The sequence below is a fragment of the Triturus cristatus genome, chromosome 9, assembly GCF_964204655.1.
Source record: "Triturus cristatus chromosome 9, aTriCri1.1, whole genome shotgun sequence".
Taxonomy (NCBI): Eukaryota; Metazoa; Chordata; class Amphibia; order Caudata; family Salamandridae; genus Triturus; species Triturus cristatus.
This window is the reverse complement of record NC_140592.1, coordinates 981,985,298-982,008,515: the sequence shown is the minus strand read 5'-3', so window position 1 is coordinate 982,008,515 and position 23,218 is coordinate 981,985,298.

Here is a 23,218-nt window from a genome sequence, read left to right as displayed (position 1 = left end):
GTGCCAACTTCCTTGTAGATTTCATTACAGAAGAGCGAACCCTTGTCTCTTGCGGGCCTAGCTGGGGCTTGTATTCATCAATTGGCGCCCGTCACGTGGGGCTCATCGGCGACTCGGATGCTCGAAGGACTGGTCGCGACGAAGGTGAGGAGTTTGGCCGGGGACGTGATCACTGCCAGCGGCGTCTTAGCCCTGGCATCCCGAGGTTTTTCTTCCTTCCCTTCCGAGCTGACCGTCTGGGTGGCGCCGGTCATCGACTGAGACCTCTTCTGTCGGTCCTGCCGTGAGAGCCGTTTGGGCGATTGTGGAGCTTGGCAGTTGGAACCTGGACTCTTGATTGGTAAGAACCGTTGTACGGTACTTGCTCCGAGTTTTTGAAGCCTGGTTTGGCTATTTGAGCTTGATTGATGGTGACTAGTCATATTTTGAATTTGTCTTTGTGAAATATATGCGTTGCAACACATATAGGCAGGTAATGTGGAGAAATTTCTCCGGAGCTGTGTAAACTTGTAACGGCGCAACGATTAAGTGCCATTTTATTTGATAATATTGCATATTTTGCACTATTTCTAGCATGCCTGCTTTTAGCGCACTCCGTAAGTGGTGCTGCTGCTTGGGAAACCGGTTGAACCTCGAGGAATCTGCTCCAGCTCCCCCAGAGGGGACTCCTAGTAGGGATATGTATGTGAAGCATGGTCTTTCTTCCATAATGTACAGCACATTGTGGAGGAAATATACTAAGAAGGATCCTGAGTTGCGATGGCCGTTGTATGGATCGTTTGATATGCGTAAGATTGAGTATGTGGAACAGTGTCTGTGTAAGCGACGTGCTCGTCAGGATATGTTTGAGTGTGTGCGATTATGGGTGAAGGAAGTGCGTGAGCGAGAGAAACGTGAGAAGGCACTGTTTGATAAAGAGCAACGGAAGAATGATCATGTGCGAGCGGAAGAAGCGAAGAGTCGGGAGGATAAAGAGCAGACGGAGAAACAAGAGAAAGAGCGTAGACTCCAAGTCTCGGGTCAATATGTCGTTCGCCAACCGCTTTATCCTGTCCTTAATAATCCTGATGATGATTTTTATTTACTAGATCGCCCTCCGCCTCCTTATGTTGGTGCGTCTGCTCCACGGCCGCAGGATTCTGACCCAGCTTCGGGTAAAGTAGACACACGGTCCATGCTGTCGGCCGAGCAAATGGCTGAGCTTCGCAAACTTTCTTTCCGTGCGCTGAAGGGCAAGGTATCTCTGGAGGATCTAGTTCGCACTTGGGGGCCGTGGCAGGAGAGAGATAGAGTGTATTTTCTGGGACATTTCGCGGATGAAGTGATTTCGGCTTTTCGAAAGTATTCTGATGTTCTAGAGCCTGATGACGTGGCTTTGGATTACAGGGCAATACGTAATGGTGCTTTTTCTCCCTCTAAGGCTCTGGATGCGGCTCGGCGGCTGTTCGCCTTGCGGGACGAGGTGCTGACCCTTCGAGAGAAGGCACGCCAACGAATGGAGGAAGAGAAGCAGTCGGATTCGGTTGCAGCAGAGGGCCACTCGTCCACCTCCCAGTCAGATAAGGATGTTGTAGTGCATATTAAACCAATGCGAGAAGCAGCGCCTTTGTACGTTCCTCCTAAAGGAGCGGGGACTAGTTCTGATATTAACTCTGCCGATGCTAAGGGATATTTCGTGTATAACTGGGTTTATACCCCGTGGCATAGGGCCGATGTTATGGCGTTAAAAAATGCATTGCCTGACCCTCGCAAGAATCCAGCGGCCTTCTATGAAGAAGTTGAGGGGGCCTTGAATTCTTGCGTTATGACCCTAGCAGATATAGACCTGTTCTTTGGCCTTATTCTACCACCAGACACGTGGCGATCTGTCCGAAAGGTGGATGATGTCGCTGCCTTTAAGGCCCGGTGGTCTGACCTTGAGGATGAGGATAGGGAACGGAAGCCCGCACAGAAACCACCCCAGAATATTCTAGAACTTCCGGCTGCTATTGTCGCCAAATTAAAAACAATAATTCCCCCTAAAAAGATTGATTGGAATATGTTGGCAGCATGTAAGCAAAAGGTCGATGAGTCAGTGGCAGATTTCTTCACGCGCTTCGAGGAAACGTTTCATGATTTTAGTGGTCAGTCGCTTACCGACGACACAGGCCGCCACCTTTTCGCGGACAAATTTGTGGCTAATATGCTGCCGGCAGTTGCGGCGCGGCTAAAAGCGAGTGAGAGTTCTTGGTCCTCCGCGACGCCGACGGCCCTTCTGACCATCGCCCAGTATTATGAGCGTCAGGAGCACGAGGCGAAGGGCCAGGAGGAGAAGAAATCGAAAGATCTAAAAACAAAAGTCATGTTAGCGCAAGTATATGGCCCGCCCCGCCGGGGTAATAATAGCAATAGGGGCAGGGGCGGATCTTATGGTCCCCCTTCGGGCCGCTCTGATTTGAATAGAAACCAATGTGCGTACTGTAAGCAGTTGGGCCATTGGGCCCGGGAGTGCCCGGAGTTGCATGCTTCGCGGCAGGGGCACACTCCGGGTGGCCAGAGGGGTAGAGGAGGCTTCTCGAACTTTAGAGGGAATTCTAATAATAATGTCCGCTTCGACACTGCGGGGCAGCAGCGGGACAGCTCAAATGTGTTCGATCGCCAGCACCAGTATCATGTATCAGACGCCGATCATTCGGGGTATCATGATTCGCAGCATGCATAGGAATGCGTTGGATGGGGGTCTGAAGCAGTTGAGGTGCCGGTCGATCAGACGGGTCCTTATGTATCGGCTGAGGTTTTAGGTTCTACTGATCAGTTCCTAGTGGATACAGGAGCGACACGTAGTGCATTGTCTAGGTACTTGGCTCCAGGGGCTCCCCCATCCGGCTCAATGGTTACATCGGTAGGGTTTGACGGTACACTCTCTCAAAGCCCTCTTTCACAGCCCCTTTCATTTAAGGTTGATTGTTTTTCGGCACCCTGTCCGTTTCTACTTGCCCCGTACACCCCGGATAACATTATGGGCCTTGACATGTTGAAACACTTTAGGGCTACGATTCGCTGTTCCCCTGACGGTGTGAGAGTGATTCTAAATGACAATTACCCCCGATCCGAGCGGATGTGTACGATCTCAGAGGAGGCTTTGTTGGCTACCCTCCCCCGCGCTTTATGGGCGACTTCAGACACGGATGTGGGACAAATGGTGATTCCTCCGGTCCACATTAGTGTCCAGGAGGGGGCGGTGCTACCACGCCTCCCACAGTATCGCATTTCACAGGAGGGTGAGGAAGCTCTCATACAGATCGTGCAAGATTTGATTGCCGTAGGAGTAGTGGAAGAGGTTCCCTATAATATCTGTAACAGTCCGATTCTCCCTATTCTTAAAAAGGACACGGATGCAAAGGTTTATCGGTTTATAATTGATTTGAGAGAAGTGAACAAGATCGTGATACCTCAGTACCCGGTGGTTTCCGATATCACGACGTTGCTCACCCTGGTCCCGCCTACGGCGACCGTGTTCTCAGTGATTGATTTGAAAAATGCCTTCTTTTCCATTCCCATCCACCCTGATAGCCGATTTCTTTTTGGTTTCACATTAAACAATAGATCTTATCGCTTTTGTAGAATTCCCCAGGGTTACACAGAAAGCCCTAGTATTTACAGCCAGGCTTTGAAGCGACAGCTGGATTCCTTTGCTTTACTCGAGGGGGTCGCCCTCATTCAATATGTCGATGACATCTTGCTGGCGGCTGACACCCTAGAATTGTGCGAGAAAAGCACACTATCCTTACTTTCCTTTTTAGCCTCCCACAATCATAAGGTCTCTAAAAAGAAATTGCAATTCTGTAGACCAAAGGTGACTTATTTAGGTCACCTTTTGTCTAAGGAGGGGCGTGCACTCACACCAGATCGTATCCAAGTGATCTTAGACACACCGAGGCCATCCACACAGAAGGATGTGCGTGCATTTTTGGGTCTCGTTTCTTTTTGTAGACAGTGGATATTGGGGTTTTCACACATGGCTAAGCCATTACTAGCCCTCCTGACAAAAGATACGCCCATCCCAATCCCTTGGTCAGATGAGTGCGACGCTGCTTTCCAGCAATTACGGCAGGCCCTTTGTTCAGCACCAGTGTTGGGGACCCCTGATTATGCAAAACCCTTTTCATTGTATGTGCATGAGAAAGATGGATGTGCATTGTCAGTTTTAGTACAGATGCATGGTGATAAGCAACGCCCTTGTGCATACTTTTCGGCTGTACTTGATCCTGTCGCCCGCGCATTGCCAGGGTGTTTTCGCTCAGTCGCGGCGACAGCTGTGTCAATACGGCAGAGTGAAGGAATTGTGTTGTCCCATAAACTGTTGGTGTTAGTTCCCCATGCTGTGGATGCCCTGCTTAACCAAACAAAGACGCAACATTTGACCAGTGCCCGTTTAACGGGATATGAGTTGACGCTTTTGGCTCCTCATATTACGTTGAAAAGGTGCGTGACATTAAACCCGGCCACATTGTTGCCATACCCCGAGACCCAGCCTGAGGCACAGAAAGCGCATGATTGTATTCTTGTGACTGAGGAACAGACAAAGGGTCGTATCGATCTCCAGGATACGCCCTTTTCAGAGGTAGATGGAGAACTATGGGTAGATGGGTCATGTCTGAAGCTACCAGATGGTACGACTTCAGCCGCGTATGCAATTACTACGTTACAGACGGTAGTGGAGACAGCACGCATACCACAGAAGTCAGCTCAAGCAGCAGAACTAATAGCATTAACACGAGCATGTGAACTCAGTACAGGATTGTGTGTGAATGTGTACACAGATAGCCGCTATGCCTTCGGAGTAGCACATGACTTCGGTCTACTCTGGAAGGAGAGAGGGTTTCTAACGTCACATGGGGTACAGATAATGCATGGAGAGTTGGTTCACAATCTTTTAACTGCATTAACGTACCCAAAGAAAATTGCTATTGTTAAATGTAGCGCCCATAGGAAAGTAGTTGACAAAGTTGGGGAAGGGAATGCGTTAGCAGACCGAGTGGCACGAGAGACTGCGATGCAGCCTGGTACTACTGCCATGTATGTAGTGAAATCACAGATGGAGAGATGGCGTGATGCAAAGGAAGAAGTGCGAGAGATACAAAGGACCGCTTCTGAAAAGGAGCGGGAGCAATGGGCTAGCGAGGGAGAGTTGGATGATGAGGGTTGTTGGAGAAATAAACAGATGGATAGATGGAAGTTACCCACGGCTTTCGTACAACCTATGGTTCAAATGGCACATGGGCTAGCACATGTTGGAGCTTCCGCAATTGTGAAATTGCTTACCCAAGTCTGGGAGCATCCAGAGATTGCTAGCACAGCAAAGAGGGTGGTGCAGACCTGTATGATCTGCCTGAAGTATAACCCAGGGAAAGGCACGCGAACTCCAGCAGGAGGATTTGCGACACCCACTGCACCCTTCGAGGTCCTGCAGATGGATTACATCCAGCTTGAGCGCTGTAATAATTTGAAGTATGTTCTGGTAGTGGTGTGCGCCTTTAGTAAATGGGTCGAGGCGTACCCTGCGAAAGACAATACGGCAATGACTACAGCGAAGCTACTACTGAAAGAGTTTTTCCCTCGATACGGCGTCTGTAGACTTCTGTGGAGTGATAATGGCCCTCACTTTGTAGCGGATGTTATAAAGTATGTCTTGAAGGGCCTAGGCATCACCCAGAAGTTCCACGCTGTGTTCCACCCCCAGTCTGCAGGACTAGTCGAGAAGTACAATGGTACATTGAAGCTTAAAATCGCCAAAATCCAAGCTTCGACATCTTTGACTTGGCCAGACGCCTTGCCACTGGCGTTATTATCGATTAGATCAGTACCACACTCCCGAACCGGCCTTACGCCGTATGAAATTGTTTTCGGACGCCCAATGAACATTTGGGGTCCGCCAAGGCCTAAGGCTGTGCATGATGTACCCTGTGTGATGATGAGTGATTATCTGGCACAACTAACGGATAACTTGGTTTCTATTCATCAACAGGTCCGAGAGGCGCTCCCTGATCGGTCTACTGGTGAAGGACATGGTCTCCGACCTGGCGACCATGTGATGGTCAAGGTCTTCGACAGGTCAAACAGTCTGGAGCCTCGCTGGACCGGCCCTGAGCAAGTCCTTCTCGCAACAAGGACGGCAGTACGAGTCTCGAACAAAAAGAACTGGATCCATTCCCTGCATTGTCGGAAGGTGCCGCCCGGATTGGTGGAGTCTGCCGTGCTGACCGATCAACGAGAAGTCCTAGCAGCAGAGACAGGCCGTGCTGCAAAGCCAAACGACACTGAGGAGCTCTTTTCGGACCACACGACTTCTGGAGGAAGGCGATATCATCTGCGACCAAGAAAGTGAGATCTCTAGTACCGGGACATACTGTCAGAACGGCCCTTGGGTTAGTGAAACGGAGAGCCGCTGTGGCAAGGGGGGGGGATCAGCCCTGCATTAGTGTAGCGACACCCGTCTTGGCCCGTTGGTGAAGAAATCAACCGCTGCCCAAGGGGAAAGAGTTCTGACAGACCTTTTTAGTTTCAGGAAGACATCAGAGTATTGTTTCTTTTTGACATGGAGAAGAAGAAAATCTTTTGTGCGTTGGGGTTCATGCTAACAATAGCTATTGTTGGCATAACGACATGGTTTGTGGAGGAGGTTACTCCTGCTCGGAACACGCTTGTGCTGACAACTCCAGTGCCTGCGGAGCACTACTTTTATACATTGCCGTATCAAGAATTGAAGCATCGGCAGTCCTATCTAAATAACACTTTTATTCAGATGTTGCATCATACCCACGTTGCTACGAACGCTACGAACTGTTGGATATGTGGGATGATGCCAGCTCATCAGAAGAAAGGAGGTACGCCATTCATTCCACTTCCTTTTTCTCACAATGGCTCTTGTAGGGCATGGTACACTTTGTTGTTTGCTACTCGGAAGCCGACAGTGGGACGATTGCTGTTCAGACTTAATAAAGAATGTCATCAGGACAGAAATGGATACCCACAGGCGAATGGAACAATTTGGGAATGGGAAGAGTACAGACCGGACAATGAATCCATTCCCTACATCTTCACAAACACAAGAGACACTATAGGAATGGACAAATTCGTGATCCAAGTAGCACAAGCCCAAGCGGACCTGTGTGTCCAGAGTGTGGGTTTTATTCCTGTTGGTGTCAGTGATTGCGTAAAGGTGTTGAACATTGACGGGCTGAACAACAGCACCTTTCTAGCATCCCATAATACCTACTTTGTGTGCGGGAATAAAGGTTATTACCGTTTGCCAGCTGGGTGGTCTGGGGTATGCTATGTATCATTCCTATTACCCCCTGTATTCCTAGCACCTGCATCATATCATAAAGACCTGAAATTGCTGAATAATGTGACTATAAATAGATACAAGCGCACTTTATCGATTAACGAAGTAGACCAGACAGACACTAGCTTGCAACAGTATATTGATTTCAACTTGGGACTGTTCTTCTTTGTTGGAGCTGCTTTGAATAGTAGGAAAATCCGAAGATTAACGAGAGTAGTAGAAGCTGTGACTAATCAGACTGCTGCTGCTCTTGGGAATCTCACGGAAGAACTGCAAATTACTAGAATAGTTGCATTGCAAAATCGTATGGTGCTAGATGTGATGTTAGCTGATCGAGGAGGAGCTTGTAAAATTATCGGAAGTAGCTGCTGTGTGTTTATCCCTGATCATACGCCATCTGTTTATAGTGCCATCAATAAGCTGCATAAGATAGCTGCCGAAATCCACACAGAAAACGGCACATGGTCCTTTTCTGGATGGTTTTGGGCGTTGGTTGCTGCCTGGGGTTGGAAGGTTTTGACTGGTCTCTGTATTATCATAGCAATTCTGTTTTTTCTCTGTATGTGTATCCAATGTGGACCATTATGCTGTTCTGTATGCATTTCATTCTGCATTCCAGATAAGAAAGCTATTGCTGAGGTTGCTCGCCAGAAGGGTTTAGCTAAAGAGGTTAAAGGAATGATGATAATTGACATCTATGATGACTACTCCTGGAAGCCGGATGTCTTCAGTAAATGCTGAAAGGGTCGTCTGTTGTAAATTAAAGCAGAATGTGATTAAGCATTTACTGAAAACATTAATGCTTCCCCTCTAGATCGAGTTTTCTTCGTTATGTTGGCCGAAGTTTGGACTCCATTTTGTATTGACATGATGCCACGTGTTCGCCATGAGGAGAGTCCGGCCTCTGTGTTAGTTGCTCTTGTAATCTGCCTAGCAACAGTTTATAAATAGCCCTCTTGTCCATCTGGCGCATGCCCAGAACTGACCACGTCTGTTATAATTAGTTCTGCTTGACCATGTGTTTTTGCGGACTCAAGGAGCATGTTAGCTCCGCCCATGTATCGATTTAGAATTGGGAATGACCTTACATGGTAATGTTCTTCGCCTCCATATGCTATCCACCCACTCATGAGCCCCTCTGTTGTGTATATAAGGGGACTGTGTATGTACATTCTTTGTGCTACTCCTTGCAATACTGAAGAGTGTTGTGTGGATTGTAGGACCACCCTTAAGGGTTAATAAACGTTGTCTTTGTACTTTGCAGTTTCCGTGCCAACTTCCTTGTAGATTTCATTACAGAAGAGCGAACCCTTGTCTCTTGCGGGCCTAGCTGGGGCTTGTATTCATCACAAGGAGGGTCAAGAAATGCTGAGTGTCTCCTGTTCAAACCTCCAACTTTTAGGCAAGAGCATTTCAGGAGACAAACATTCTCTGGTAGTGTAACAAGACTTTGGAGTGCTCTACCCCGAGCCCTTTGCACAACCTCTTATGTGTTCACATTCAAAGAGGAACTCAAAATCCTCCTATTTGAGAACACTTTAGTTAAAGAGGGCACAGTTGCTGGTGTTTACTATGTTGAGTTTACCTGTCTAACTGATACAAAATGTTTGTTCTCTCTGCTCTCATGGTCATCTGCAATTGATTTACTATGATGGTTAGCTAAATACATTATATCTTGTAACATCCTTGCTGCGACTGTTTGATCCTTGATTTCTTGGTGCTAATAGGATGATGTGTGTGACTTACTACCAGCTGCAGTTACTTCCTGCACTCTTGTTCTAACACGTTTTAGAAAAGGCCGCTCTATTTAAAAAAGTGAAAAATAAATATATAAATGTAATAAAATGCTGAGGTCGATGGCTAATGACAAGGTATTGACCTCTGTAGTAACCTCCCATAGTAGGTGTATCACTTGAGATATCACAATACTTTTCTGAAATAATTGTAGGCTTATGTGCTCCATAGTAAGTAGCCTGTTTTGAAATACACGTACAAGCATACATTTTTTCCTTTAATTTCTGTTACTCATCCTCAGACATTTCTGTCAATAGGCATTTTAGTCATTGCCATGTCTCTATTGATAGCACTGTTTGCTAATTTCTGGTGGCTGATTTACTGTGAGGTCACTGAAGCTCCACTAAATGATATGTTGGAAGTCCACAAGTGGTAACATTATCCCATCTAAATCCTTCCTTCCATCAAATAACGAAGAACCCAGCCTTAGTTTCAGGTGCTACAATTGAAACCTTACTCAGGCCCTTAGTCTTATTGTCATATCCACGACTTCAGATCCATACCACCCATCTGACACCCCCTCCACATTTTACATCCCAGTGGTGCCCGTTCCTCTTTCGCCTACTCTCCATTTAAGAGCCTCATTAACCTAAGTCTAAAAGACAAACATTTACAATTGAACAGAAAGGAAACCAGAGTAAGAGCAGTGTAGACATAGAGGGGGCACGAATCCCCAAGCTTGAGAGCAAGAAGAAAGAAAAGGAATGAAAGCCCGAAGTGGTACATGGAGAGTGAGGAATGGCAACACATTTTTAGGTTACTGAGAGAAGACTGAGTCTGTCTTTGAATATGAAAAGAGAGATGCAAGTCAGAGAAAGAACAATTGTATTAGAATGGCAAAGTAAGAAAATAATGGATCTTACAGATGTTTCAACGATAATGTCGGCAGAAGAGTGTGCCTGGTGATCTCAGTGGAAAATGAGAGGAAAGAGACAAAATGTACTCTTAGGTGGCAGGTAGAGCAAATGTAGAGGGAGAGATTGAGACCAAAACAGAATAGAAAATGACAGAGGCCATGAATGAGGAGAAGAAGCCGGAAAGTAAACATTCTCATTATTTCACTTTAAGTAAAGAGAGCGAAGGGTCATGCAATACTAAATCATCTAAGGACAAGAAGAGACAGTCATGAAGTTGTAAAGCTATTGGAATGATAGAAGGATGGGTTAATCATTCTTTTAGAAATTACAAGCTCTTAATAACAGAAATAACTGCAGCACCAGTGGTTGTCTGAAAGGGAAGGGCAGTGATAGCTTTCTGCACACTTGAATTGTTCATCACTTCTGGTCAGTCACCCTTTATATTCTCTTTAACTGATCTTTAATCAGCCAATTGCATCCTTTACAAACTTCTTCACACTGTTGGAGTATACCAGTATCTTGCATCTGTACATTCTCAATAATCCATGCCTGTACAACCTCCACATCCTGTACTGCTACCTATTTATCCGCAATCGCCTCATGCTCCCTGTGCCTCAGCTTTCTACTTTTGCTGCCCCTCAGCAGGACTGGGATGGTGATTATGATGAGGATGAAGAAGAAGGAAACCCTATCTCTCCTAGATCAACCAGGCAAGCATTGCTTTACAAAAGGACCAGATGGAATGTCTAAGTAGCACCTGCTCCAGCTAAGCCAACTGCCTGCTCCCGGGCAATAACCTACCAATGACATTCTGCGACAGTTTTTTTTTTTTTAGTTGAAAGGAAGTTTATTTTTAAACATAAAATATAATGCAATAATAAAGAAATACATATCTGCATAAAATAATATTGTAAAAATAGGAGGGGAAAGGAGAAAGAAGTAAAGAAGGAAGAGAAAAGGGGAAAGGGAAAGATCATCGATTTTATGCATAACATACAAAAAAGCAACAACTATGTATAAAAATTCCTACATGTATTGAAATACTCTATGACTCTAAGATAAAATCCAAGCAAAACAGTAGTACATGTAAATTCAAGGGGGTTTGGGTACTTCTTCAATGCAGGGGTTATGCGCTGATAGTTTTTTAGCTGAAACATTTAAGAATTCAGTAACGGGCATCCAAAGAGTCTCTCCTTTAATAGCAAGCGAGATTGGGTGAACATAAGCACTATCTAATCTATGATTATAGCAAACGTCATACCACCATGCTTGAAAATATACTGCAGAGGCGTCTTTCCATGATTTGGTGATTTGTTGAAATGCAACAGCTATGAGCAAATCAATAATATAAAAAGAAGGGGATCAAACTTCAGAGACGCCACCCAGGAAAATATGTGAAAAAGAAAAAGGAATATGAGAATGACAAATTATGTTAATCTGTTGCCAAACTTGAGTCCAGAAGTATGGATTGCTTGACAGTCAAAAAGCATATGTTTGAGGTCTGCTGATGGAGAATTACATGACCAACAGGAAGAGGAGGTGTTAGGGTCAATCTTATGTAGTTTCGCTGGTGTGATGAGGAATCTATTATAAATAAAAAATAAAGTTTTTGTAGTATTAGCTGCTCCAGAAGATCTCCTAACTTTAGCCCAGATGTTATTCCACATTGGAATACGGAAAGATTCATCCAAATCAGATTCCCAACTGCACTCTACGTCCGATTTATTGCGAGAAATAGGAAAATCCATCACTTTTTTGTATATTAGAGAAGCCGAGAATTCTAAGAGGACTGGGCCACTGTTGTTAAAGCAATATATTTAGAATGAAATGAGGAGGGAAGGGAAAAGTGAGCTTTCAATACCGAGAATGGTATACAAATGCCATCTTGAAAAATGTGATGAGTCCATTTGAGGCCACAGGATAACCACTCTTTCCAGAAAATATATTTATTGTGGAGTTTAATATGCTTATTATAAAAAATTAGAGAATTCTAAAATTACACATGGTCATCTAGAGCAGATTAGAATATTGGTTGGAAAATTTTCCAAACATTTTTAAGAATAGGAAGAGAAAATCATAAGAGTACATGGGAAAGAGAAATAAATTCTTCAAAGGAGAAGAGGTTAAAAAAGAATCTGTTAATGTCTACCCACAATGGGGAAAGATGAGAATCAGTCTTATTCTCAGACAATAAGGAGGAGGAATGTCTAAGAAAAAACGAAGTATGATAAGAGTACAAATCTTGAAAATTAACACCACCCATGTGCTTAGGTTTTTTAAGATTGCTAAGAGACATTCTAGGAGTTTTATTATTCCATAACATTTTTGAAAGAATGCAATATATAGTTTTATAAAAAGATTTCGTGATATTAATAGGAATATTTGATAAATAGAACAATATCACTGGAACCAGCATCATTTTGATAGAATCTAATCTACCCCACCAGGATAAAAATAAAGGGGGCCAACGTGAAGTAGAAGAACTTGTTTGCAATTATTTTAGGATTAAAGTGACAGTATCTTTAATAGAGGAAGTAAACCATATTCCAAGATATTTTATTTTAATTGGGTTCCAATGAAAGGAAGAAGATAAGAAGTCAGCATGAAAACAGAGCTTGTTCTGACGAAGGATCTCACATTTGTCAGCATTGAGTTTATAACCTGAAACAAGGGCAAAGTCAGTTACCGCCGATAAAAAAGCTGGTAATGAAGATTGTGGATTGGAAATGAATTATAAAATGTCATCTGCATATGCTGAGAGTTTCAACTGATTAATTCCGTAAGAGAAACCAGTAATATTTGTGTTTGACCTAATTTTTATTAAAAAGGGTTCTAAGGAAAGGATAAATAAAAGTGGAGATAAAGGACAACCTTGTCGAACTTCTCGGAGAAGGGGAAAAGAAGGGGATACAAGACCTTCAGCTAAAATAAAGGATCTGAGAGAGGAATAAAGTAAAGAAACATAATTAATACATTTTGGGCCGAAACCAAACCAAGCAAGAGTTGAAAAAATGAAAGACCAACTGACCCTATCAAAGGCTTTTTCGACATCTAATGAGATTGCCGCTAACAATTTTTTATACGATTTAGATTTACTTAGAACATTAAAAAACAATCTATTATTATCCAATAAATGACGCCCTTTGATGAAGCCACATTGTTCCCTTCCAATCACCTAAGGTAAAAAAGAATCTAAACGAAGGGTAAGGATCTTTGCAAAGATTTTATAATCTAGATTGATTAAAGAAATGGGCCTGTAATTCTTACAGAGTGTGTGGTCTTTGTTTTCTTTTGGGAGCAGGCAAATCAACGCTTCTTGAAAAGATCCTTCCGACTTTTGTGTAGAAATAAGATATGTGAATAATTGATATAATTTGGGAAGAAGGAGTGGGGAAAAATGTGAATAGAATTCAATGGTAAACCCATTGGTACCAGGAGCTTTTCCTTTCTTAATAGCTTGAATAGCAGTAAGAATATCAGTAGTTTGAATATCCTCCTCCAAAGAGGAAAAATCTACATTAAGGGATGAAGGTGGAGGAATAGAGGAGAGATAAAGAGTAATACCAGCCTATTGGGAGGGAGACTCCGGGGTATAAAGTTGTTGATAAAAATTTGAAAATTCTAAAAGAATATCTTCGTTCTTGTGGACTGTAGCGTTAGTTGAAGTTAATATAGATTCAATCTTGTTGCATTATTTTTTGATTTTGAGATAATGGGCAAGAAGGTTGCCAGCCTTATTTTGCACGCTATAATATTTAGCACTAGACTTAAGTAAGTATAAATTGGCAGATTCAGTGGAGAGTTTATTAAAAGTAAACTTACCTTTGATAAATTCAGTCAAATCAGAAGGCAGTTTGTGGAATAATAAAAGTGCTCTGGGGGCTTAATACGTGAAGTAAGCGAATTCATGGTTTGGACGGACGCTCTCCTCTTTTGAGCTAAAAATGAAATAATGAAATTTCTAGAAGCAGCTTCGAAGGTGTCCCAGATAAGAGGAGGAGAAGTATGAGAAGATTAATTTTCTAAAAAAAAACTGTCTGCAAATTTCTGAAATGCAGGTGTAAATTTAGGGTCTAATAAAAGGGCGTTATTAAATCTCCATCTCCTAGTTCCTTTAATGGGGGGGAGTAAATCTAAAACTAAAGTTATCAGAGCATGATCTGAAATGTATATAGACCCTACGTCTGAGTGGGAAATATGTTTAGTAAGGGCCTTTGAAATAAATAAATAATCTATATGGGATTGTGAGGAGTGAACGGGTGAAAAAAAGGAAAAATCTCGGAGAGTTGGCTGACATAGCCTCCAAGAATCAACTAGGGCTCTTTGGGTTATAGTAGACGTAAATTAAGTGTGCATGGAAGAGAGGATAAATTTAGTCTTGGAGCATCTATCTAGGAAGGGGCCCATAACCATATTACAATCACCTCCCAATATTGAGGAATCATCAGTGCATAATATCAATTTAGATCAAATTTGAGGCCAAAAGAGTTTATCTGTAGTGGTGGGTGCATATACATTAAAAATAGTTAGAGGAATTTTATTAACAAGCAACAAAACTGAAACCCATCTGCCTTCAGAAACAGCATCTTGAGGTAGTAGTTGAATATCTAAACATTTATGATCAAGGATAGCTACACCAGTTGGTAATTTCTTGTTACATGAATTTCTTGTAGTAAAACTATATCACCTTTTAATCCAGCAATATGTGATATAACCCGTTGACGTTTTATGGGGGAACCCAAACCTTTAACATTCCAGGATATAACTTTTAACGACATTTATTCAAGAAAGAACTTAGAAGAAAACTTAATATGAAGTGAAAATAGTAAAATGTAATAACATATCATAAATAACGCCTCCAATAGGAAGAGCCTAAGAAGAAAAGTAATATGCAGACTAAGGTACAAAGTAGGAAGGAATATCATAGCGAAGCAAAAAATGAGTTATAATTAGAAGAGAAGAAAAAGACCAGTGACCGCTGCCCAGCTGATCTTGCTTTTCCCGCCGCTGCCTCCCTGCGGCCCCGCCCACGTGTCCTCCCATTTGCCGCCCCGCTCCCGCCACCCAGCTGACCCTCCCTCCCGGCTCCTTACTTAAGGGGACCGCAGTCGCCCACAGAGTGTGACCGCTCAGCCTTCCTGGGCTCTTTTGCTCCACTCCCTGTTGCTGCCATTGCCTGCTCGCTGCCCTGCTGACTCCGCCGCCTCCTGCCTGCATGTTCTGCCCCGCTCGCCGCTGCCCAGCTGATCTTGCTTTTCCCGCCGCTGCCTCCCTGCGGCCCCGCCCACGTGTCCTCCCATTCGCCGCCCCGCTCCCGCCACCCAGCTGACCCTCCCTCCCGGCTCCTTACTTAAGGGGACCGCAGTCGCCCATAAAGTGTGACCGCTCAGCCTTTCTGGGCTCCGTCGCTCCACTCCCTGCTGCTGCCATTGCCTGCTCGCTGCTCTGCTGACTCCGCCGCCTCCTGCCTGCATTTTCTGCCCCGCTCGCAGCTGCCCAGTTGATCTTGCTTTTCCCGCCACTGCCTCCCTGCGGCCCCGCCCACGTGTTCTCCCATTCGCCGCCCCGCCACCCAGCTGACCCTCCCTCCCGGCTCCTTACTTAAGGGGACCGCAGTCGCCCACAGAGTGTGACCGCTCAGCCTTCCTGGGCTCTGTCGCTCCACTCCCTGCTGCTGCCATTGCCTGCTCGCTGCCCTGCTGACTCTGCCGCCTCCTGCCTGCATTTTCTGCCCCGCTCGCCGCTGCCCAGCTGATCTTGCTTTTCCCAATGCTGCCTCCCTGCGGCCCCGCCCACGTGTCCTCCCATTCGCCGCCCCGCTCCCGCCACCCAGCTGACCCTCCCTCCCGGCTCCTTACTTAAGGGGACCGCAGTCGCCCATAGAGTGTGACCGCTCAGCCTTTCTGGGCTCCGTCGCTCCACTCCCTGCTGCTGCCATTGCCTGCTCGCTGCTCTGCTGACTCCGCCGCCTCCTGCCTGCATTTTCTGCCCCGCTCGCAGCTGCCCAGTTGATCTTGCTTTTCCCGCCGCTGCCTCCCTGCGGCCCCGCCCATGTGTTCTCCCATTCGCCGCCCCGCTCCCGCCACCCAGCTGACCCTCCCTCCCGGCTCCTTACTTAAGGGGACCGCTGTCGCCCACAGAGTGTGACCGCTCAGCCTTCCTGGGCTCTGTCGCTCCACTCCCTGCTGCTGCCATTGCCTGCTCGCTGCCCTGCTGACTCCGCCGCCTCCTGCCTGCATTTTCTGCCCCGCTCGCCGCTGCCCAGCTGATCTTGCTTTTCCCAATGCTGCCTCCCTGCGGCCCCGCCCACGTGTCCTCCCATTCGCCGCCCCGCTCCCGCCACCCAGCTGACCCTCCCTCCCGGCTCCTTACTTAAGGGGACCGCAGTCGCCCATAGAGTGTGACCGCTCAGCCTTTCTGGGCTCCGTCGCTCCACTCCCTGCTGCTGCCATTGCCTGCTCGCTGCTCTGCTGACTCCGCCGCCTCCTGCCTGCATTTTCTGCCCCGCTCGCCGCTGCCCAGCTGATCTTGCTTTTCCCGCCGCTGCCTCCCTGCGGCCCCGCCCACGTGTCCTCCCATTCGCCGCCCTGCTCCCACCACCCAGCTGACCCTCCCTCCCGGCTCCTTACTTAAGGGGACCGCAGTCGCCCAAAGAGTTTGACCGCTCAGCCTTCCTGGGCTCTGTCGCTCCACTCCCTGCTGCTGCCATTGCCTGCTCGCTGCCCTGCTGAGTCCGCCGCCTCCTGCCTGCATTTTCTGCCCCGCTCGCCGCTGCCCAGCTGATCTTGCTTTTCCCGCCGCTGCCTCCCTGCGGCCCCGCCCACGTGTCCTCCCATTCGCCGCCCGCTCCCACCACCCAGCTGACCCTCCCTCCCGGCTCCTTACTTAAGGGGACCGCAGTCGCCCACAGAGTGTGACCGCTCAGCCTTCCTGGGCTCTGTCGCTACACTCCCTGCTGCTGCCATTGCCTGCTCGCTGCCCTGCTGACACCGCCGCCTCCTGCCTGCATTTTATGCCCTGCTCGCCGATGCCCAGCTGATCTTGCTTTTCCCGCCGCTGCCTCCCTGCGGCCCGCCCACGTGTCCTCCCATTCGCCGCCCCGCTCCCGCCACCCAGCTGACCCTCCCTCCCCGCTCCTTACTTATGACGCCCCCAGAGCGACCGCGCAGCGGGAGCACCGATTGAGCGCCGGAGGTGCACCAAAGGTAAGCCCATCTGCGCCTGTCCGCGCCTGGACCACGCCCAGCGCCAGACCCCCTGGCCCCCGCCGCTGCAAACCCACCGGACGGACCTACAACGCCGCGGCCCTCAACGCACTCAATGCCGGCCGGAACCCCACCTGCTGCCGGGCCACACCGAGACGCGTTAGCGGACCGTTCACCTGCACTACCTGCAAATTCACCTGCCTCCGTCCCTGCACCATGCCCGCCAAGCCAAACTCCAGCAGCGACCTCAAGTGCATCCTGCTCAACACCCGCTCCGTCCACAGACACGCCGTGGAACTGTGGAACCTCCTCGACACAACATCACCAGACATCGCCTTCCTCACCGAAACATGGATGAACACCTCCTCAGCCCCCGACATCGCCATCGCCATCCCGGATGTATACAAGATCATCAGGAGGGACCGCGTCAACCAGACCGCAGGAGGCATCGCCATCGTCCACAAGAACACCATCCGCATCACGACCGACGCCGACGACACCTTCACCACCGCTGAACACCTCCACTTCCAGATTCACACCGACCCAAAGACGACCCTCAGAGGCACCCTCATCTACAGACCCCCGGGACCACGCACGCAATTCAGCGAAGACATCACGGACTTCATCAACCCACACGCACTCCCCTCCACTGAATACATCCTCCTAGGGGACCTCAACTTCCACCTGGAGAACAACAAGGACCGCAACATCGCCACCCTGCTGGACAACCTCGCCAACCTCAGACTCAAGCAACTGGTCAACACCCCCACCCACTACGCCGGCCACACGCTTGATCCCGTCTTCTCATCCAGCAAGCACATCACCTTCAGCCACTCCACCGGACTCCACTGGACCGACCACAGCTGCGTCCACTTCGACTTCAGAAAAACCACAACCCACCACCACCCACATCAGGTTCCTCACATGAGCTGGAGCAAGATCACCGCCGACCAGCTCACCACTGCCCTCAACCAGAACCCACCTGCCAGCACATCGGACCGCAACGAAGCAGCCCGCAACTTCACGCAGTGGCTGACCGCCTGCGCAGACGACCTCGCACCACTGAAGAACCCTCCCAGCAGACCCAGAAGCATGAAAGCCCCCTGGTTCACCGACGAACTCAAGGACTCCAAGAAGACCTGCCGCACCCTTGAGAAAACCTGGCTCCTCAACCAGACCACTGACAACATGACCACCCTCAAACACGCCACCCGCAAGCACCACCAGCTCATCCGCACCACCAAGAAGAAATCACTGAAGGAGCGACTGGACAACAACGCCCATGACAGCAAGGAACTCTTCAGCATCGTCAAGGAGTTCTCCAACCCCAGCACCGGCAACAACGACATCACCCCGTCTCAAGATCTCTGCGACTCCCTCGCCTCGTTCTTCCACCGCAAGATTGCCGACATCCACAACGGTTTCGGCGCACCATCCTCGTACCCAACCACCGAACCAACGCACCCCACCGCCACCCTCCGCACCTGGACCACGGTGACCACCGAAGACACAGCCCGCACAATGAATACCATCCACTCCGGCTCTCCAACCGACCCCTGCCCCCACCACGTCTTCAACAAGGCCGACTCCACCATTGCACCCCAACTCCGGGACGTCATCAACACCTCCTTCAACACTGCCACCTTCCCAGAGAGCTGGAAGCATGCCGAGCTCAGCGCCCTACTGAAGAAACCAACAGCGGACCCCACCGACCTCAAAAACTTCTGCCCCATCTCGCTCCTCCCTTTTCCTGCCAAAGTCATCGAGAAGATCGCCAACAGTCAGCTTGCCGCCTTTCTCGAGACGAACGGATCCCTCGACCCCTCGCAGTCCGGTTTCAGAGCCAACCACAGCACCGAGACCGCCCTCATCGCAGCCACCGACGACATCCGAGCCCTGCTCGACAACGGGCAAACAGCAGCACTCATCCTCCTGGACCTCTCCGCAGCATTCGACACTGTCTGCCACCGCACCCTAGTCCAACGCCTCAGCAACACCGGCGTCCAAGAGAAGGCACTGAAGTGGATCACCTCGTTCCTCGCCGGCAGAACACAGAGAGTCCGCCTCCCCCCTTTTCGTTCCGAGGCCACCAAAGTCAGCTGTGGCGTCCCGCAAGGATCATCACTCAGCCCCACCCTCTTCAACGTCTACATGAGACCTCTTGCAGCCATCGCACGCCAGCACAACCTCAACATCATCTCCTACGCCGACGACACCCAACTGATCCTCTCCCTCACCAGAGACCCCGCCACCACCAGAACGAGCATACACGAAGGGATGAAAGACGTCGCCGAGTGGATGAAGAACAGCCGCCTGAAACTGAACTCAGACAAGACGGAAGTCCTCATCCTGGGACCATCACCCTCCGCCTGGGACGACTCCTGGTGGCCCCCAGCCCTGGGTACCGCCCCCAAGCCAACAGACCACGCACGCAACCTGGGCTTCATCCTGGACTCCTCCCTCTCGATGACCAGACAAGTCAACGCCGTCTCCTCCTCTTGCTTCCACACCCTCCGCATGCTTCGCAAGATCTTCCGTTGGATCCCGACCGAAACCAGGAAGGCGGTCACCCAGGCCCTCGTCACCAGCCGTCTGGACTACGGAAACACCCTCTACGCCGGAACCACAGCCAAGCTACAGAAAAGACTCCAACGCATCCAGAACGCCTCCACCCGACTCATCTTGGACATCCCCCGATGCAGCCACATCTCTGGCCACCTGAGTGACCTGCACTGGCTCCCCGTCAACAAGAGGATCACGTTCAGGCTCCTCACCCACGCACACAAGTCTCTCCACGACCTGGGCCCCAAGTACCTCAACGACCGCCTGAACTTCTACACGCCCACCCGACAGCTACGGTCCACCAGCCTCGCCCTCGCCACCGTACCACGCATCCGAAGAACCACCGCCGGAGGCAGATCTTTCTCCTACCTGACAGCCAAGACATGGAACTCCCTCCCCATCCACCTTCGGCGGACCCAGGACCACCTCGCCTTCAGGAGACAACTAAAGACCTGGCTATTCGAGCAGTAGCAGACCCCTCCCCCAAAGCACCTTGAGACCCTTCCGGGTGAGTAGCGCGCTATACAAGTGCTATGATTGATTGATTGATTGATTGAGAAAGAAATGGATAAGAGGAAAAAAGTAGAATCTGTGTGAGAAAAGATGAAGACAAAAGATAGAGAGGTAAGGAGAAAGGAAGAGCATAACATAGAACAAAAAGACCATACTAGTCTGACAACTGACAGTGATGAAAAAGAGCAAAAAGACATACCACAGACAGACAATGAGTGTGGGGTTGGTATAGCCACATAAGGAAGACAGTATGCCGAGCTGGAGACTCCAGGAACGAAGACGGCAAGGGGGAGACACCATCCAGGCGAATTGAAAAGAAAAAGAGTTCATTAGAAGAAGATGAAACAGTACTACAATAAACTACAGCAAGGGAAATGGAATCACATAGCAGAGGGCCACAATACCGCACCTGACGTTAGAAAAGAAAAAGATTATAAGAGATATAATAAACAACAACAAAACATATCAATATAGATAAGGGAAAGAACAGAGCCATAACAAACAACAAGAAAATAAATCAACGAGGAATTTCCATATTTTCTTTCTTGCAGGTATCCAAGAAATGTTGCAGGCGAGCCGGGTCTTCATAAGCAATAGTCTTATTGTTATAAGTCACCTTCATAAGGCAAGGATGAAACAAACCATATCTAGCATACAAATTGCGAAGAGCAGGTCTCATGTCCAAAAAACATTTCCGTCGGTCTGCTGTCGCTTTGGCATAGTCCTGAGCGAAAAAGAGGTTGGAACCTTGCCAGGAGATCTTTCCTTTGAGTCTGGCAGCTTGCAAACCCTTAAGCAAGTCGGTGTACTCCAAAAAGTATAAAATTGTGCCTCTTGGTTTGGTGGAGGAAGCTGTTGATCTTGGGTTTTGTCCCAAGTGATGGGCTCTTTGAATATTCAATTTAGGAGACTCGGGAAAACCAAGAAGATTCGGGAGAAATGTTTGAAAAATGGAAAGAGGGTCCGTCCCTACAAGACTCTCCGTAAGGCCTAAATTGAGCAAATTATTACGCCTGTTGCGTTTTTCCAAATTTTCCACTTGCTGTTTGAGATGTGAAATTTCCAGATGCAAGGACGGAACTTGGCTGGAAATAACTTGAACAGAGTCAATTTGTTGTTCTAGGTGAACAGCTTTTTGTTCCGTTTGTGATCATTTATCCTCAAGGTTTTGGAGACGGATAATAGTTTCCACCATGTAGGGTTTGAAAGCACATATTTTGTCAAGAGGTAACTCCATAGAAATTGATGTTGAAGAGTTAGAAGGTGAAGGTGGGTCTTTTTTAATGCACTTACCAGAGGCAGACGATGAAGCAGAGGGAATTTGAGAAGATTGCTTAGTAGCATTGCGAGGCATATTAGGTGCCGCACCATCAGCAGTGGAATGACTAGGGTCTGAGACTTCTATATTATCCTGTAAAATGCTGAAAGGATTATAGTGCTCCAATTAAATACAGTCAGGAGAATTAGCACTATTACGAGTAGGGCACGCCTTTGCCATAAAATGTACACTAATAAAAGTAGTTTCGCCAAATAAATAGTATGACATAGTCCACACTGCCTGGAAACGCTAAAAAGACCAAAAAAATTGATCCTGTGGCCAAACTTCCCTCAAACAATGCTATACGTTTTATAGCATAGAAGTAAACTCACATCTTGGAAAAAATTACCTCATGAAAGAGTTAATTTATGACATGCCAGCCCCTGGAAATTGTGAGGAGCATTAAACAATGCAAACAGTGCTGAATTGGTTAGGTGACATGAGGAGAAGGGAGAGGCCGGGAGGCATAAATTTGCGATAAACAAAATGGCAGCCGCCCGAAACGGAGCGTGGCCGAACAAGAAGAGAAAAATGCAGGCAGCGCTCACCCCGGTCTCTGCCACATAGCTCAAAGGGCACCGCTGGACTTCATTTACGATTGCAGGGGTCCAAATAGCAGAAAACACCACCCGGAGGAGATCCGACCGCTCACCCCTTCACGGAGCTCCACACAGAGGCGCGCATTTTCTCTGGCTCCGAAGCCACGCCCCCATTCTGCAACAGTTTAAGAGGGCTTCTTGAAGTGCATCTTACCAATCCCATCTAGAGAGAAGCAACGTTTGGAACATATGAGTGTAGAAAAAAGGAGGAGAATGGCCAAACCAAGTGCTAAGTACAAGAAGAGAGATAGCAAAGCAGCATACTGAAAACAGAAGGAAAAGGATAACGTATCACAAGTGACAGATGAAGAGAAAAATACATCTGCTTTTAGCATGATGAGAAGTTAGACAATCAGTGACAGACCAATGTTTATAGTAAGAAAAAGACTGAATGAGAGACAAAGGAGGTTTAGAGAAATGCTACTGATAGACAAGATAGAGAAGCTTTGGAAGAATGATCAAGAGAAATATTTTTTTAAATAGGAACAACTAAAGTATGTTTGAAGAAATCATTGAAAACTGCACAAGAAATAGAGACATGTGGAACAGGATATGGAGGTACGATTTGAGAGGAAATGAAAGGATTCTGTAAAAGCAGCAAAACAATTATTGTGACAAAGACAGTGAAGGATGTGACACAGCAAAGTAAAATCCAGGAATGAGAGTGCGCTTGGTAAATAAATGATAGCAACATTTTAAGAGCAACGCAGATTGAAATAATAGGAAGAATGAAGAGAGGAAAGGATTTGGAGGTCAGGAGGAGTATGCAGCCTTATCCAAATGCATTGTTGACTACAATGAGAAGTGCACAGAGCTTTAATGGCAGAGGTGATTCTTTGGGAGGAGTGAATGGACATAGAGGTCAAATAGAACTAAAGCCAATTGGGAGGTCACAAATAATGCATAGGTGGCAAAATTAGTAATGAGAGAGCAATAGGATTAAGGGGTATATTTATTAAAATGACACTAAAGGCTGTGCAGTACCCAAAAATGCTAGACTACATTGCATGAGAAGGAGAGAGCAGGACTGCGCCATATGTACA